The 16,266-nt window shown below is 35.9% G+C and overlaps 2 protein-coding genes across 2 annotated transcripts in view; both read right to left on the reverse strand.

Annotated features, from left to right (window-relative positions):
* The window catches only part of LOC143921918 (uncharacterized), a 213,417-nt gene that overhangs the window by 31,851 nt on the left and 165,300 nt on the right, over positions 1-16,266 (reverse strand). The gene's annotated exons all lie outside the window — the stretch shown is intronic.
* The window catches only part of LOC143921924 (uncharacterized), a 26,786-nt gene continuing 11,623 nt past the window's right edge, over positions 1,104-16,266 (reverse strand). The window contains exons 3-5 of the mRNA XM_077445247.1: positions 11,370-11,763; positions 10,841-11,164; positions 1,104-1,132 (exon numbers count right to left, since the gene is read on the reverse strand). The gene's annotated coding sequence lies outside the window, so the exon portion shown is untranslated. The remainder of the gene's footprint in view (positions 1,133-10,840; positions 11,165-11,369; positions 11,764-16,266) is intronic.

Below are 16,266 nucleotides of genomic sequence, written 5' to 3' on the forward strand. Positions count from 1 at the left end.
GTATGTATGCATGCATGTATGTATGTATGTATGCATGTGTGTATTATGTATGTGTGTATGTATGTATGTATGCATGCATGTATGTATGTGTGTGTGTGTGTTTGTGTATGTGTGTATTATGTATGTGTGTATTCGTGTGTTTGTATGTTTGCACGTGTGTATGTGTGTATTATGTATGTGTGTATGTGTGTGTGTGTATGCATGTATGTATGTGTGTACGTATGTATGTTTCTATGTATGCATGCATGTTTGCATGCATGTATGTATGTATGTATGTGTGTGTGTTTGTGTATGTGTGTATTTGTGTGGGTGTGTGTGTGTGTATGTGTGTATTATGTATGTGTGTTTGTGTGTGTTTGTATGTTTGCATGTGTGTATTTGTGTGTGTGTATGTATGTTTGTATGTATGCATGCATGTATGTATGTATGTATGTGTGTGTTTGTGTATGTGTGTATTTGTGTGGGTGTGTGTGTGTGTATGTGTGTATTATGTATGTGTGTTTGTGTGTGTTTGTATATTTGCATGTGTGTATTTGTGTGTGTGTATGTATGTACGTATGTATGTTTGTATGTATGCATGCATGTATGTATGTATGTATGTATGTGTTTGTGTATGTGTGTATTATGTATGTGTATGTATGCATGTGTGTATACATGCATGTATGTATGTATGTATGTATGTGTGTGTGTATGCATGTATGTATGTATGTTTGTATGTATGCATGCATTTACGTATGTGTGTGTGTGTTTGTGTATGTGTGTATTATGTATGTGTGTATTCTAGGTTAGGTTAGGTTCGGTTAGGTTAGGTTAGGTTAGGTTAGGTTAGGTTAGGTTAGGTAAGGTTAGGTTAGGTTAGGTTAGGTTAGGTACGTATTTATGTTTGTATGTATGCATGCATGTATGTATGTATGTATGCATGTGTGTATTATGTATGTGTGTATGTATGTATGTATGCATGCATGTATGTATGTGTGTGTGTGTGTTTGTGTATGTGTGTATTATGTATGTGTGTATTCGTGTGTTTGTATGTTTGCACGTGTGTATGTGTGTATTATGTATATAGGAACCGGATGTGAAGGATTCCAAGTGAAACGCAGATTAAGTCAGAACTATGTATTTATTAACACATCTTCGGGCTTGCTCTCCAACAAGTGACCATAACAACACGCATCCGGTCTTTTCCAGGCATACCACACACACTCTATCTCGGCTCGTTTAAAAATCAATTCTACATGTATGTGTGTATTTGTGTGTGTGTATGCATGTATGTATGTGTGTACGTATGTATGTTTCTATGTATGCATGCATGTTTGCATGCATGTATGTATGTATGTATGTGTGTGTGTTTGTGTATGTGTGTATTTGTGTGGGTGTGTGTGTGTGTATGTGTGTATTATGTATGTGTGTTTGTGTGTGTTTGTATGTTTGCATGTGTGTATTTGTGTGTGTGTATGTATGTACGTATGTATGTTTGTATGTATGCATGCATGTATGTATGTATGTATGTGTGTGTGTTTGTGTATGTGTGTATTTGTGTGGGTGTGTGTGTGTGTATGTGTGTATTATGTATGTGTGTTTGTGTGTGTTTGTATGTTTGCATGTGTGTATTTGTGTGTGTGTATGTATGTACGTATGTATGTTTGTATGTATGCATGCATGTATGTATGTATGTATGTATGTGTTTGTGTATGTGTGTATTATGTATGTGTATGTATGCATGTGTGTATGCATGCATGTATGTATGTATGTATGTATGTGTGTTTGTATGCATGTATGTATGTATAGTTGTATGTATGCATGCATTTACGTATGTGTGTGTGTGTTTGTGTATGTGTGTATTATGTATGTGTGTATTCTTGTGTTTGTATGTTTGCATGTGTGTATGTGTATATGTGTGTGTGTTTATGCATGTATGTATGTATGTACGTATGTATGTTTGTATGTATGCATGCATGTATGTATGCATGTATGTATGTATGTGTGTATTCTTGTGTTTGTATGTTTGCATGCGTGTATATGTGTATTATGTATGTGTGTATGTGTGTATGTGTGTATGTGTATGCATGTATGTATGTATGTATGTATGTACGTATGTATGTATGTTTGTATGCATGAATGTCAGTATGTGTGTGTGTTTGTGTATGTGTGTATTATGTATATGTGTGTTTGTATGTTTGCATGTGTGTCTGTGTGTATTATGTATGTGTGTATGTGTGTGTGTTTGTATGCATGTGTGTATTTGTGTGTTTGTATGTATGCATGCATGTATGTATTTATGTATGTATGCATGCATGTATGTATGTGTGTGTGTTTGTGTATAGGTTAGGTTAGGTTAGGTTAGGTTAGGTTAGGTTAGGTTAGGTTAGGTTTGGTTAGGTTAGGTTCGGTTAGGTTAGGTTAGGTTAGGTTAGGTTAGGTAAGGTGAGGTTAGGTTAGGTTAGGTTAGGTTAGGTACGTATGTATGTTTGTATGTATGCATGCATGTATGTATGTATGTATGCATGTGTGTATTATGTATGTGTGTATGTATGTATGTATGCATGCATGTATGTATGTGTGTGTGTTTGTGTATGTGTGTATTATGTATGTGTGTATTCGTGTGTTTGTATGTTTGCACGTGTGTATGTGTGTATGTGTGTGTGTGTATGCATGTATGTATGTGAGTACGTATGTATGTTTGTATGTATGCATGCATGTTTGCATGCATGTATGTATGTATGTATGTGTGTGTGTTTGTGTATGTGTGTATTTGTGTGGGTGTGTGTGTGTGTATGTGTGTATTATGTATGTGTGTTTGTGTGTGTTTGTATGTTTGCATGTGTGTATTTGTGTGTGTGTATGTATGTACGTATGTATGTTTGTATGTATGCATGCATGTATGTATGTATGTATGTGTGTGTTTGTGTATGTGTGTATTTGTGTGGGTGTGTGTGTGTATGTGTGTATTATGTATGTGTGTTTGTGTGTGTTTGTATATTTGCATGTGTGTATTTGTGTGTGTGTATGTATGTACGTATGTATGTTTGTATGTATGCATGCATGTATGTATGTATGTATGTATGTGTTTGTGTATGTGTGTATTATGTATGTGTATGTATGCATGTGTGTATACATGCATGTATGTCTGTATGTATGTATGTGTGTGTGTATGCATGTATGTATGTATGTTTGTATGTATGCATGCATTTACGTATGTGTGTGTGTGTTTGTGTATGTGTGTATTATGTATGTGTGTATTCTAGGTTAGGTTAGGTTCGGTTAGGTTAGGTTAGGTTAGGTTAGGTAAGTAAGGTTAGGTTAGGTTAGGTTAGGTTAGGTACGTATGTATGTTTGTATGTATGCATGCATGTATGTATGTATGTATGCATGTGTGTATTATGTATGTGTGTATGTATGTATGTATGCATGCATGTATGTATGTGTGTGTGTGTGTTTGTGTATGTGTGTATTATGTATGTGTGTATTCGTGTGTTTGTATGTTTGCACGTGTGTATGTGTGTATTATGTATGTGTGTATGTGTGTGTGTGTATGCATGTATGTATGTGTGTACGTATGTATGTTTGTATGTATGCATGCATGTTTGCATGCATGTATGTATGTATGTATGTGTGTGTGTTTGTGTATGTGTGTATTTGTGTGGGTGTGTGTGTGTGTATGTGTGTATTATGTATGTGTGTTTGTGTGTGTTTGTATGTTTGCATGTGTGTATTTGTGTGTGTGTATGTATGTACGTATGTATGTTTGTATGTATGCATGCATGTATGTATGTATGTATGTGTGTGTGTTTGTGTATGTGTGTATTTGTGTGGGTGTGTGTGTGTGTATGTGTGTATTATGTATGTGTGTTTGTGTGTGTTTGTATGTTTGCATGTGTGTATTTGTGTGTGTGTATGTATGTACGTATGTATGTTTGTATGTATGCATGCATGTATGTATGTATGTATGTATGTGTTTGTGTATGTGTGTATTATGTATGTGTATGTATGCATGTGTGTATGCATGCATGTATGTATGTATGTATGTATGTGTGTGTGTGTATGCATGTATGTATGTATAGTTGTATGTATGCATGCATTTACGTATGTGTGTGTGTGTTTGTGTATGTGTGTATTATGTATGTGTGTATTCTTGTGTTTGTATGTTTGCATGTGTGTATGTGTATATGTGTGTGTGTTTATGCATGTATGTATGTATGTACGTATGTATGTTTGTATGTATGCATGCATGTATGTATGCATGTATGTATGTATGTGTGTATTCTTGTGTTTGTATGTTTGCATGCGTGTATGTGTGTATTATGTATGTGTGTATGTGTGTATGTGTGTATGTGTATGCATGTATGTATGTATGTATGTATGTACGTATGTATGTATGTTTGTATGCATGAATGTCAGTATGTGTGTGTGTTTGTGTATGTGTGTATTATGTATGTGTGTATTCGTGTGTTTGTATGTTTGCATGTGTGTCTGTGTGTATTATGTATGTGTGTATGTGTGTGTGTTTGTATGCATGTGTGTATTTGTGTGTTTGTATGTATGCATGCATGTATGTATTTATGTATGTATGCATGCATGTATGTATGTGTGTGTGTTTGTGTATAGGTTAGGTTAGGTTAGGTTAGGTTAGGTTAGGTTAGGTTAGGTTAGGTTTGGTTAGTTTAGGTTCGGTTAGGTTAGGTTAGGTTAGGTTAGGTTAGGTTAGGTAAGGTTAGGTTAGGTTAGGTTACGTTAGGTACGTATGTATGTTTGTATGTATGCATGCATGTATGTATGTATGTATGCATGTGTGTATTATGTATGTGTGTATGTATGTATGTATGCATGCATGTATGTATGTGTGTGTGTGTGTTTGTGTATGTGTGTATTATGTATGTGTGTATTCGTGTGTTTGTATGTTTGCACGTGTGTATGTGTGTATGTGTGTGTGTGTATGCATGTATGTATGTGAGTACGTATGTATGTTTGTATGTATGCATGCATGTTTGCATGCATGTATGTATGTATGTATGTGTGTGTGTTTGTGTATGTGTGTATTTGTGTGGGTGTGTGTGTGTGTATGTGTGTATTATGTATGTGTGTTTGTGTGTGTTTGTATGTTTGCATGTGTGTATTTGTGTGTGTGTATGTATGTACGTATGTATGTTTGTATGTTTGCATGCATGTATGTATGTATGTATGCATGTGTTTGTGTATGTGTGTATTATGTATGTGTATGTATGCATGTGTGTATGCATGCATGTATGTATGAATGTATGTATGTGTGTGTGTGTATGCATGTATGTATGTATAGTTGTATGTATGCATGCATTTACGTATGTGTGTGTGTGTTTGTGTATGTGTGTATTATGTATGTGTGTATTCTTGTGTTTGTATGTTTGCATGTGTGTATCTGTATATGTGTGTGTGTTTATGCATGTATGTATGTATGTACGTATGTATGTTTGTATGTATGCATGCATGTATGTTTGCATGTATGTATGTATGTGTGTATTCTTGTGTTTGTATGTTTGCATGCGTGTATGTGTGTATTTTGTATGTGTGTATGTGTGTATGTGTGTATGTGTATGCATGTATGTATGTATGTATGTATGTACGTATGTATGTATGTTTGTATGCATGAATGTCAGTATGTGTGTGTGTTTGTGTATGTGTGTATTATGTATGTGTGTATTCGTGTGTTTGTATGTTTGCATGTGTGTCTGTGTGTATTATGTATGTGTGTATGTGTGTGTGTATGTATGCATGTGTGTATTTGTGTGTTTGTATGTATGCATGCATGTATGTATTTATGTATGTATGCATGCATGTATGTATGTGTGTGTGTTTGTGTATAGGTTAGGTTAGGTTAGGTTAGGTTAGGTTAGGTTAGGTTAGGTTTGGTTAGGTTAGGTTCGGTTAGGTAAGGTTAGGTTAGGTTAGGTTAGGTTAGGTTAGGTTAGGTTAGATTAGGTTAGGTTAGGTACGTATGTATGTTTGTATGTATGCATGCATGTATGTATGTATGTATGCATGTGTGTATTATGTATGTGTGTATGTATGTATGTATGCATGCATGTATGTATGTGTGTGTGTGTGTTTGTGTATGTGTGTATTATGTATGTGTGTATTCGTGTGTTTGTATGTTTGCACGTGTGTATGTGTGTATTATGAATGTGTGTATGTGTGTGTGTGTATGCATGTATTTATGTGTGTACGTATGTATGTTTGTATGTATGCATGCATGTTTGCATGCATGTATGTATGTATGTATGTGTGTGTGTTTGTGTATGTGTGTATTTGTGTGGGTGTGTGTGTGTGTATGTGTGTATTATGTATGTGTGTTTGTGTGTGTTTGTATGTTTGCATGTGTGTATTTGTGTGTGTGTATGTATGTACGTATGTATGTTTGTATGTATGCATGCATGTATGTATGTATGTATGTGTGTGTGTTTGTGTATGTGTGTATTTGTGTGGGTGTGTGTGTGTGTATGTGTGTATTATGTATGTGTGTTTGTGTGTGTTTGTATGTTTGCATGTGTGTATTTGTATGTGTGTATGTATGTACGTATGTATGTTTGTATGTATGCATGCATGTATGTATGTATGTATGTGTGTGTGTTTGTGTATGTGTGTATTTGAGTGGGTGTGTGTGTGTGTATGTGTGTATTATGTATGTGTGTTTGTGTGTGTTTGTATGTTTGCATGTGTGTATTTGTGTGTGTGTTTGTATGTATGCATGCATGTATGTATGTATGTATGTATGCATGCATGTATGTATGTGTGTGTGTTTGTGTATAGGTTAGGTTAGGTTAGGTTAGGTTAGGTTAGGTTAGGTTAGGTTAGGTTAGGTTAGGTTAGGTTAGGTTAGGTTCGGTTAGGTTAGGTTAGGTTAGGTTAGGTTAGGTTAGGTTAGGTTAGGTTAGGTTGGGTAAGGTTAGGTTAGGTTAGGTTAGGTTAGGTACGTATGTATGTTTGTATGTATGCATGCATGTATGTATGTATGTATGCATGTGTGTATTATGTATGTGTGTATGTATGTATGTATGCATGCATGTATGTATGTGTGTGTGTGTTTGTGTATGTGTGTATTATGTATGTGTGTATTCGTGTGTTTGTATGTTTGCACGTGTGTATGTGTGTATTATGTATGTGTGTATGTGTGTGTGTGTATGCATGTATGTATGTGTGTACGTATGTATGTTTGTATGTATGCATGCATGTTTGCATGCATGTATGTATGTATGTATGTGTGTGTGTTTGTGTATGTGTGTATTTGTGTGGGTGTGTGTGTGTGTATGTGTGTATTATGTATGTGTGTTTGTGTGTGTTTGTATGTTTGCATGTGTGTATTTGTGTGTGTGTATGTATGTACGTATGTATGTTTGTATGTATGCATGCATGTATGTATGTATGTATGTATGTGTTTGTGTATGTGTGTATTATGTATGTGTATGTATGCATGTGTGTATGCATGCATGTATGTATGTATGTATGTATGTGTGTGTGTGTATGCATGTATGTATGTATAGTTGTATGTATGCATGCATTTACGTATGTGTGTGTGTGTTTGTGTATGTGTGTATTATGTATGTGTGTATTCTTGTGTTTGTATGTTTGCATGTGTGTATGTGTATATGTGTGTGTGTTTATGCATGTATGTATGTATGTACGTATGTATGTTTGTATGTATGCATGCATGTATGTATGCATGTATGTATGTATGTGTGTATTCTTGTGTTTGTATGTTTGCATGCGTGTATGTGTGTATTATGTATGTGTGTATGTGTGTATGTGTGTATGTGTATGCATGTATGTATGTATGTATGTATGTACGTATGTATGTATGTTTGTATGCATGAATGTCAGTATGTGTGTGTGTTTGTGTATGTGTGTATTATGTATGTGTGTATTCGTGTGTTTGTATGTTTGCATGTGTGTCTGTGTGTATTATGTATGTGTGTATGTGTGTGTGTTTGTATGCATGTGTGTATTTGTGTGTTTGTATGTATGCATGCATGTATGTATTTATGTATGTATGCATGCATGTATGTATGTGTGTGTGTTTGTGTATAGGTTAGGTTAGGTTAGGTTAGGTTAGGTTAGGTTAGGTTAGGTTAGGTTTGGTTAGGTTAGGTTCGGTTAGGTTAGGTTAGGTTAGGTTAGGTTAGGTTAGGTAAGGTTAGGTTAGGTTAGGTTACGTTAGGTACGTATGTATGTTTGTATGTATGCATGCATGTATGTATGTATGTATGCATGTGTGTATTATGTATGTGTGTATGTATGTATGTATGCATGCATGTATGTATGTGTGTGTGTGTGTTTGTGTATGTGTGTATTATGTATGTGTGTATTCGTGTGTTTGTATGTTTGCACGTGTGTATGTGTGTATGTGTGTGTGTGTATGCATGTATGTATGTGAGTACGTATGTATGTTTGTATGTATGCATGCATGTTTGCATGCATGTATGTATGTATGTATGTGTGTGTGTTTGTGTATGTGTGTATTTGTGTGGGTGTGTGTGTGTGTATGTGTGTATTATGTATGTGTGTTTGTGTGTGTTTGTATGTTTGCATGTGTGTATTTTTGTGTGTGTATGTATGTACGTATGTATGTTTGTATGTATGCATGCATGTATGTATGTATGTATGTATGTGTTTGTGTATGTGTGTTCTATGTATGTGTATGTATGCATGTGTGTATGCATGCATGTATGTATGTATGTATGTATGTGTGTGTTTGTATGCATGTATGTATGTATAGTTGTATGTATGCATGCATTTACGTATGTGTGTGTGTGTTTGTGTATGTGTGTATTATGTATGTGTGTATTCTTGTGTTTGTATGTTTGCATGTGTGTATGTGTGTGTTTATGCATGTATGTATGTATGTACGTATGTATGTTTGTATGTATGCATGCATGTATGTATGCATGTATGTATGTATGTGTGTATTCTTGTGTTTGTATGTTTGCATGCGTGTATGTGTGTATTTTGTATGTGTGTATGTGTGTATGTGTGTATGTGTGTATGTGTATGCATGTATGTATGTATGTATGTATGTACGTATGTATGTATGTTTGTATGCATGAATGTCAGTATGTGTGTGTGTTTGTGTATGTGTGTATTTGTGTGGGTGTGTGTGTGTGTATGTGTGTATTATGTATGTGTGTTTGTGTGTGTTTGTATGTTTGCATGTGTGTATTTGTGTGTGTGTATGTATGTACGTATGTATGTTTGTATGTATGCATGCATGTATGTATGTATGTATGTGTGTGTGTTTGTGTATGTGTGTATTTGAGTGGGTGTGTGTGTGTGTATGTGTGTATTATGTATGTGTGTTTGTGTGTGTTTGTATGTTTGCATGTGTGTATTTGTGTGTGTGTTTGTATGTATGCATGCATGTATGTATGTATGTATGTATGCATGCATGTATGTATGTGTGTGTGTTTGTGTATAGGTTAGGTTAGGTTAGGTTAGGTTAGGTTAGGTTAGGTTAGGTTAGGTTAGGTTAGGTTAGGTTAGGTTAGGTTAGGTTCGGTTAGGTTAGGTTAGGTTAGGTTAGGTTAGGTTAGGTTAGGTTAGGTTAGGTTGGGTAAGGTTAGGTTAGGTTAGGTTAGGTTAGGTACGTATGTATGTTTGTATGTATGCATGCATGTATGTATGTATGTATGCATGTGTGTATTATGTATGTGTGTATGTATGTATGTATGCATGCATGTATGTATGTGTGTGTGTGTTTGTGTATGTGTGTATTATGTATGTGTGTATTCGTGTGTTTGTATGTTTGCACGTGTGTATGTGTGTATTATGTATGTGTGTATGTGTGTGTGTGTATGCATGTATGTATGTGTGTACGTATGTATGTTTGTATGTATGCATGCATGTTTGCATGCATGTATGTATGTATGTATGTGTGTGTGTTTGTGTATGTGTGTATTTGTGTGGGTGTGTGTGTGTGTATGTGTGTATTATGTATGTGTGTTTGTGTGTGTTTGTATGTTTGCATGTGTGTATTTGTGTGTGTGTATGTATGTACGTATGTATGTTTGTATGTATGCATGCATGTATGTATGTATGTATGTGTGTGTTTGTGTATGTGTGTATTTGTGTGGGTGTGTGTGTGTGTATGTGTGTATTATGTATGTGTGTTTGTGTGTGTTTGTATATTTGCATGTGTGTATTTGTGTGTGTGTATGTATGTACGTATGTATGTTTGTATGTATGCATGCATGTATGTATGTATGTATGTATGTGTTTGTGTATGTGTGTATTATGTATGTGTATGTATGCATGTGTGTATACATGCATGTATGTATGTACGTATGTATGTGTGTGTGTATGCATGTATGTATGTATGTTTGTATGTATGCATGCATTTACGTATGTGTGTGTGTGTTTGTGTATGTGTGTATTATGTATGTGTGTATTCTAGGTTAGGTTAGGTTCGGTTAGGTTAGGTTAGGTTAGGTTAGGTTAGGTTAGGTAAGGTTAGGTTAGGTTAGGTTAGGTTAGGTACGTATGTATGTTTGTATGTATGCATGCATGTATGTATGTATGTATGCATGTGTGTATTATGTATGTGTGTATGTATGTATGTATGCATGCATGTATGTATGTGTGTGTGTGTGTTTGTGTATGTGTGTATTATGTATGTGTGTATTCGTGTGTTTGTATGTTTGCACGTGTGTATGTGTGTATTATGTATGTGTGTATGTGTGTGTGTGTATGCATGTATGTATGTGTGTACGTATGTATGTTTGTATGTATGCATGCATGTTTGCATGCATGTATATAGGATCCGGATGTGAAGGATTCCAAGTGAAACGCGCAAATCAAGTCAGAACTATTTATTGTACACGCTCTTCGGGCTTGTCCTCCAACAAGTGACCATAACAACACGCATCCGGTCTTTCCCATGCATACCACACTCATACTTTATCCCTTGCAGTTTGACCAACCACAATTACGGCTCGTTTAAAAATCATTCCTACATTTCGGTCATTCCTGACTGTCATTCGCCCTCGGATGACATTCTGTCTTTTATATTTTTACAGCATTTCATCTCACATTCTTTTACATTTCATCTTCTACTCTATACAATATATCATCTTACATTCTTTTAAAACATTTCCTCTATCATCCTCAACAATGTTTCATCTCACATTCTTTTAAAACATTTCCTCTATCATCCTCAACAATGTTTCATCTTCCATTCCATAAAATCATCTTGTATTCTTCTAAACATGCTTTCAATTGTCACAATTACAATTTACATCACAATTACAATCATCATCACAACTACATTTCAATACACTTATACATCAATCATTTTACAATTTACATAACAATTACAATTATAACAAATTAATCGTTACACATTTCACTACAAATCAATTTTTCATTTCAACACAATTCAATCTTCAATAAAGTTACACATAAATCATCACAATTACAATTTAAAATTATTTCAAGCAATACAAAACAGAAAGGTATCACAATTACTATGTAAAATTATTACAAGCAATACAAAACAGAAAGGTATCACAACCTTTACAATGACAAGTTAAATTTTTACCCCGGAAACAATCACATTTTAAAACATTACTAGAATTAGCAATAAAACATTAAAATCAATACCTTTACAATGACAGGTTAAATCTTTACATCGGAAATATCACATTTTATAACATTACTAGAATTAGCAATAAAACATTAAAATCAATACCTTTACAATGACAGGTTAAATCTTTACATCGGAAACAATCACATTTTAAAACATTACTAGAATTAGCAATAAACATTAAAATCAATACCTTTACTATGACAGGTTAAATCTTTACATCGGAAACAATCACATTTTAAAACATTACTAGAATTACATTTCAATACAGTTATCTTATATTCTTCTAAGCATGTAACCAAATTAAAACATGATTCAATATACAAAGCACTTCCCAAAAAATGCAACTTAAATTCTATCCAATGCCCTCGGCGATTCTCTGTGACTGTCCGAGGAATCTGCCGTCACCCCACAGATATTCTGCTAGTAATTTACCATAAATGAAGTCAACACATATTGGTTCTAGCTCACTGATACATCCAGTAAGTCTTTTCCCAATCCATGGTTCTATTTTCTTTTCCATTGAATTAACATCAATCCGACTACGACCGAGCTTGATAGTGAATACAGTGTCTTTTGGTGTTGAAATTTTGACTGGGTCCCTTAATCCTTCTTGTGATTTAGCCATATCTTTCTGTTTGTCTTTATGTTTCTCCTTTTCTTTATTCACATCTTCAGAATTCTTCAAATGACTATAATCCTTATATCCTTTTCCAAATTGATCATCGGGTGGTTCATCTGTATTTGAAGACGGTATGTCTCCGTAGTCCCAAAGTCTTCTTCTTTGCAATCCATCACCGTCCATACTTCCATCAGCCAGGTTCACACCTCCATCAGCCATGGTCGCATCGTCCTCTTCATCATTGGAAACAATGAGTTCTCTTTGAGCAGACATCTCTCGTGAAGCCCGTTGCTGCAAAGGTCTTTTTCTGTGCAAACCATCACTGTTCACACTTACATCAGCCATGTTCGCATCGTCCTCTTCATTATTGGAAACAATGAGTTCTCTTTGAGCAGACATTTCTCGTGAAGCCCGTTGCTGCAAAGGTCTTTTTCTGTGCAAACCATCACTGTTCACACTTACATTGGCCATGTTTACATCTCCATCAGCCATGTTCGCATCGTCCTCTTGTGTTGGAATACTGACTTCTTTTCTTATTTCTTCTTGTATTGTCAAGACAGTCTTTGTTTTGATGCTGTTACATTGAGCTGATATGTGCCCAAACTCGTTACAATTGAAACAACGAGTTCTTCTCGTCTTAAACCTACAGTCGGCTGCTAAGTGTCCACGTCCACCACAATTGTAGCATCGTGAACTCAGTCTTTCTCGGTTTTCACGGTTTCTCACGGGCCCCGTCACCCTGGGTTCGTCGTCTGGTGTTTCACCGGCCCCACTTGAATCGGAGTCAATGGGCTCTGCTTGAGCAAGCATTTCTCGTTCTTCAAAGACGAGCTCTTCGTCATCCCACTGGAACTCTTCTATCAGCTTCTGCTTAAGGATAGTCCATGATATAATTATCCCTTCTGAATCCAGGAACATTCTCGCTGTTCCTACGCAATATATTCTCCCGTAGACCAGTTGCTCCAGGGGCGTCCAGTGGAAGAACTTCGCAAATTCTTCCATGTGCTCAATCCACCGGCTGATTGGCACACCGCCAATCCCCTTAAACCGTGGCGCGTAAGTCTCGAATTTGTCTCTGTCAAAATATGGCACTTCGTCTTCTTCTTCCTCTTCATCGTCGTCGTCATCATCTTCGTCTAAGTCCGCGAACCTCTGCATCTCCACGACAGTTAGCCGACGTAAAACTGACGCTGACATTGGCGCTATCGTCTTGGATATCATCATCGTCGTGTGGCGTGTTCGCTGACGTGACGTCACCGACGTCACGGGCTTCCGCATTCTCGTCATCGCGCGCGCGTCCTAACCTCAACTGTCAAAACTCCGCGTCGTCGTCTGACCGCTTCTGGCTGTCACTCGAAATGTCTTCAGGCATCCCGGACGAGCCCCCAAATATAGGATCCGGATGTGAAGGATTCCAGGTGAAACGCGCAAATCAAGTCAGAACTATTTATTGTACACGCTCTTCGGGCTTGTCCTCCAACAAGTGACCATAACAACACGCATCCGGTCTTTCCCATGCATACCACACTCATACTTTATCCCTTGCAGTTTGACCAACCACAATTAAGGCTCGTTTAAAAATCATTCCTACATTTATGTATGTATGTATGTGTGTGTGTTTGTGTATGTGTGTATTTGTGTGGGTGTGTGTGTGTGTATGTGTGTATTATGTATGTGTGTTTGTGTGTGTTTGTATGTTTGCATGTGTGTATTTGTGTGTGTGTATGTATGTACGTATGTATGTTTGTATGTATGCATGCATGTATGGATGTATGTATGTATGTGTTTGTGTATGTGTGTAATATGTATGTGTATGTATGCATGTGTGTATGCATGCATGTATGTATGTATGTATGTATGTGTGTGTGTGTATGCATGTATGTATGTATAGTTGTATGTATGCATGCATTTACGTATGTGTGTGTGTGTTTGTGTATGTGTGTATTATGTATGTGTGTATTCTTGTGTTTGTATGTTTGCATGTGTGTATGTGTGTATGTGTGTGTGTTTATGCATGTATGTATGTATGTACGTATGTATGTTTGTATGTATGCATGCATGTATGTATGCATGTATGTATGTATGTGTGTATTCTTGTGTTTGTATGTTTGCATGCGTGTATGTGTGTATTATGTATGTGTGTATGTGTATGCATGTATGTATGTATGTATGTATGTACGTATGTATGTATGTTTGTATGCATGAATGTCAGTATGTGTGTGTGTTTGTGTATGTGTGTATTATGTATGTGTGTATTCGTGTGTTTGTATGTTTGCATGTGTGTCTGTGTGTATTATGTATGTGTGTATGTGTGTGTGTATGTATGCATGTGTGTATTTGTGTGTTTGTATGTATGCATGCATGTATGTATTTATGTATGTATGCATGCATGTATGTATGTGTGTGTGTTTGTGTATAGGTTAGGTTAGGTAAGGTTAGGTTAGGTTAGGTTAGGTTAGGTTAGGTTAGGTTTGGTTAGGTTAGGTTCGGTTAGGTTAGGTTAGGTTAGGTTAGATTAGGTTAGGTTAGGTAAGGTTAGGTTAGGTTAGGTTAGGTTAGGTACGTATGTATGTTTGTATGTATGCATGCATGTATGTATGTATGTATGCATGTGTGTATTATGTATGTGTGTATGTATGTATGTATGCATGCATGTATGTATGTGTGTGTGTGTGTTTGTGTATGTGTGTATTATGTATGTGTGTATTCTTGTGTTTGTATGTTTGCATGTGTGTATGTGTATATGTGTGTGTGTTTATGCATGTATGTATGTATGTACGTATGTATGTTTGTATGTATGCATGCATGTATGTATGCATGTATGTATGTATGTGTGTATTCTTGTGTTTGTTTGCTTGCATGCGTGTATGTGTGTATTATGTATGTGTGTATGTGTGTATGATGTATGTGTGTATGTATGTATGTATGCATGCATGTATGTATGTGTGTGTGTTTGTGTATGTGTGTATTATGGAGGTGTGTATTCGTGTGTTTGCATGTGTGTATGTGTGTATTATGTATGTGTGTATGTGTGTGTGTGTATGCATGTATGTATGTATGTATGTATGTATGTATCTGTGTGTGTTTGTGTATGTGTGTATTATGTATGTGTGTATTTGTGTGTGTGTATGTATGCACGTGTGTATGCATGCATGTATGTATTTATGTATGTATGTGTGTGTGTTCGTGTATGTGTGTATTATGTATGTGTGTATTTGTGTGTGTGTATGTATGTATGTGTGTATTCGTGTGTTTGTATGTTTGCATGTGTGTATGTGTGTATTATGTATGTGTGTATGTGTGTGTGTATGTATGCATGTGTGTATTTGTGTGTTTGTATGTATGCATGCATGTATGTATGTATGTATGTATGCATGCATGTATGTATGTGTGTGTGTTTGTGTATAGGTTAGGTTAGGTTAGGTTAGGTTAGGTTAGGTTAGGTTAGGTTAGGTTAGGTTAGGTTAGGTTCGGTTAGGTTAGGTTAGGTTAGGTTAGGTTAGGTTAGGTAAGGTTAGGTTAGGTTAGGTTAGGTTAGGTACGTATGTATGTTTGTATGTATGCATGCATGTATGTATGTATGTATGCATGTGTGTATTATGTATGTGTGTATGTATGTATGTATGCATGCATGTATGTATGTGTGTGTGTGTGTTTGTGTATGTGTGTATTATGTATGTGTGTATTCGTGTGTTTGTATGTTTGCACGTGTGTATGTGTGTATTATGTATGTGTGTATGTGTGTGTGTGTATGCATGTATGTATGTGAGAACGTATGTATGTTTGTATGTATGCATGCATGTTTGCATGCATGTATGTATGTAAGTATGTGTGTGTGTTTGTGTATGTGTGTATTTGTGTGGGTGTGTGTGTGTGTATGTGTGTATTATGTATGTGTGTTTGTGTGTGTTTGTATGTTTGCATGTGTGTATTTGTGTGTGTGTGTATGTATGTACGTATGTATGTTTGTATGTATGCATGCATGTATGTATGTATGTATGTGTGTGTGTTTGTGTATGTGTGTATTTGTGTGGGTGTGTGT

This window comes from Arctopsyche grandis, unplaced genomic scaffold, assembly GCF_051622035.1.
Source record: "Arctopsyche grandis isolate Sample6627 unplaced genomic scaffold, ASM5162203v2 HiC_scaffold_46, whole genome shotgun sequence".
In the NCBI taxonomy this organism is placed as follows: domain Eukaryota; kingdom Metazoa; phylum Arthropoda; class Insecta; order Trichoptera; family Hydropsychidae; genus Arctopsyche; species Arctopsyche grandis.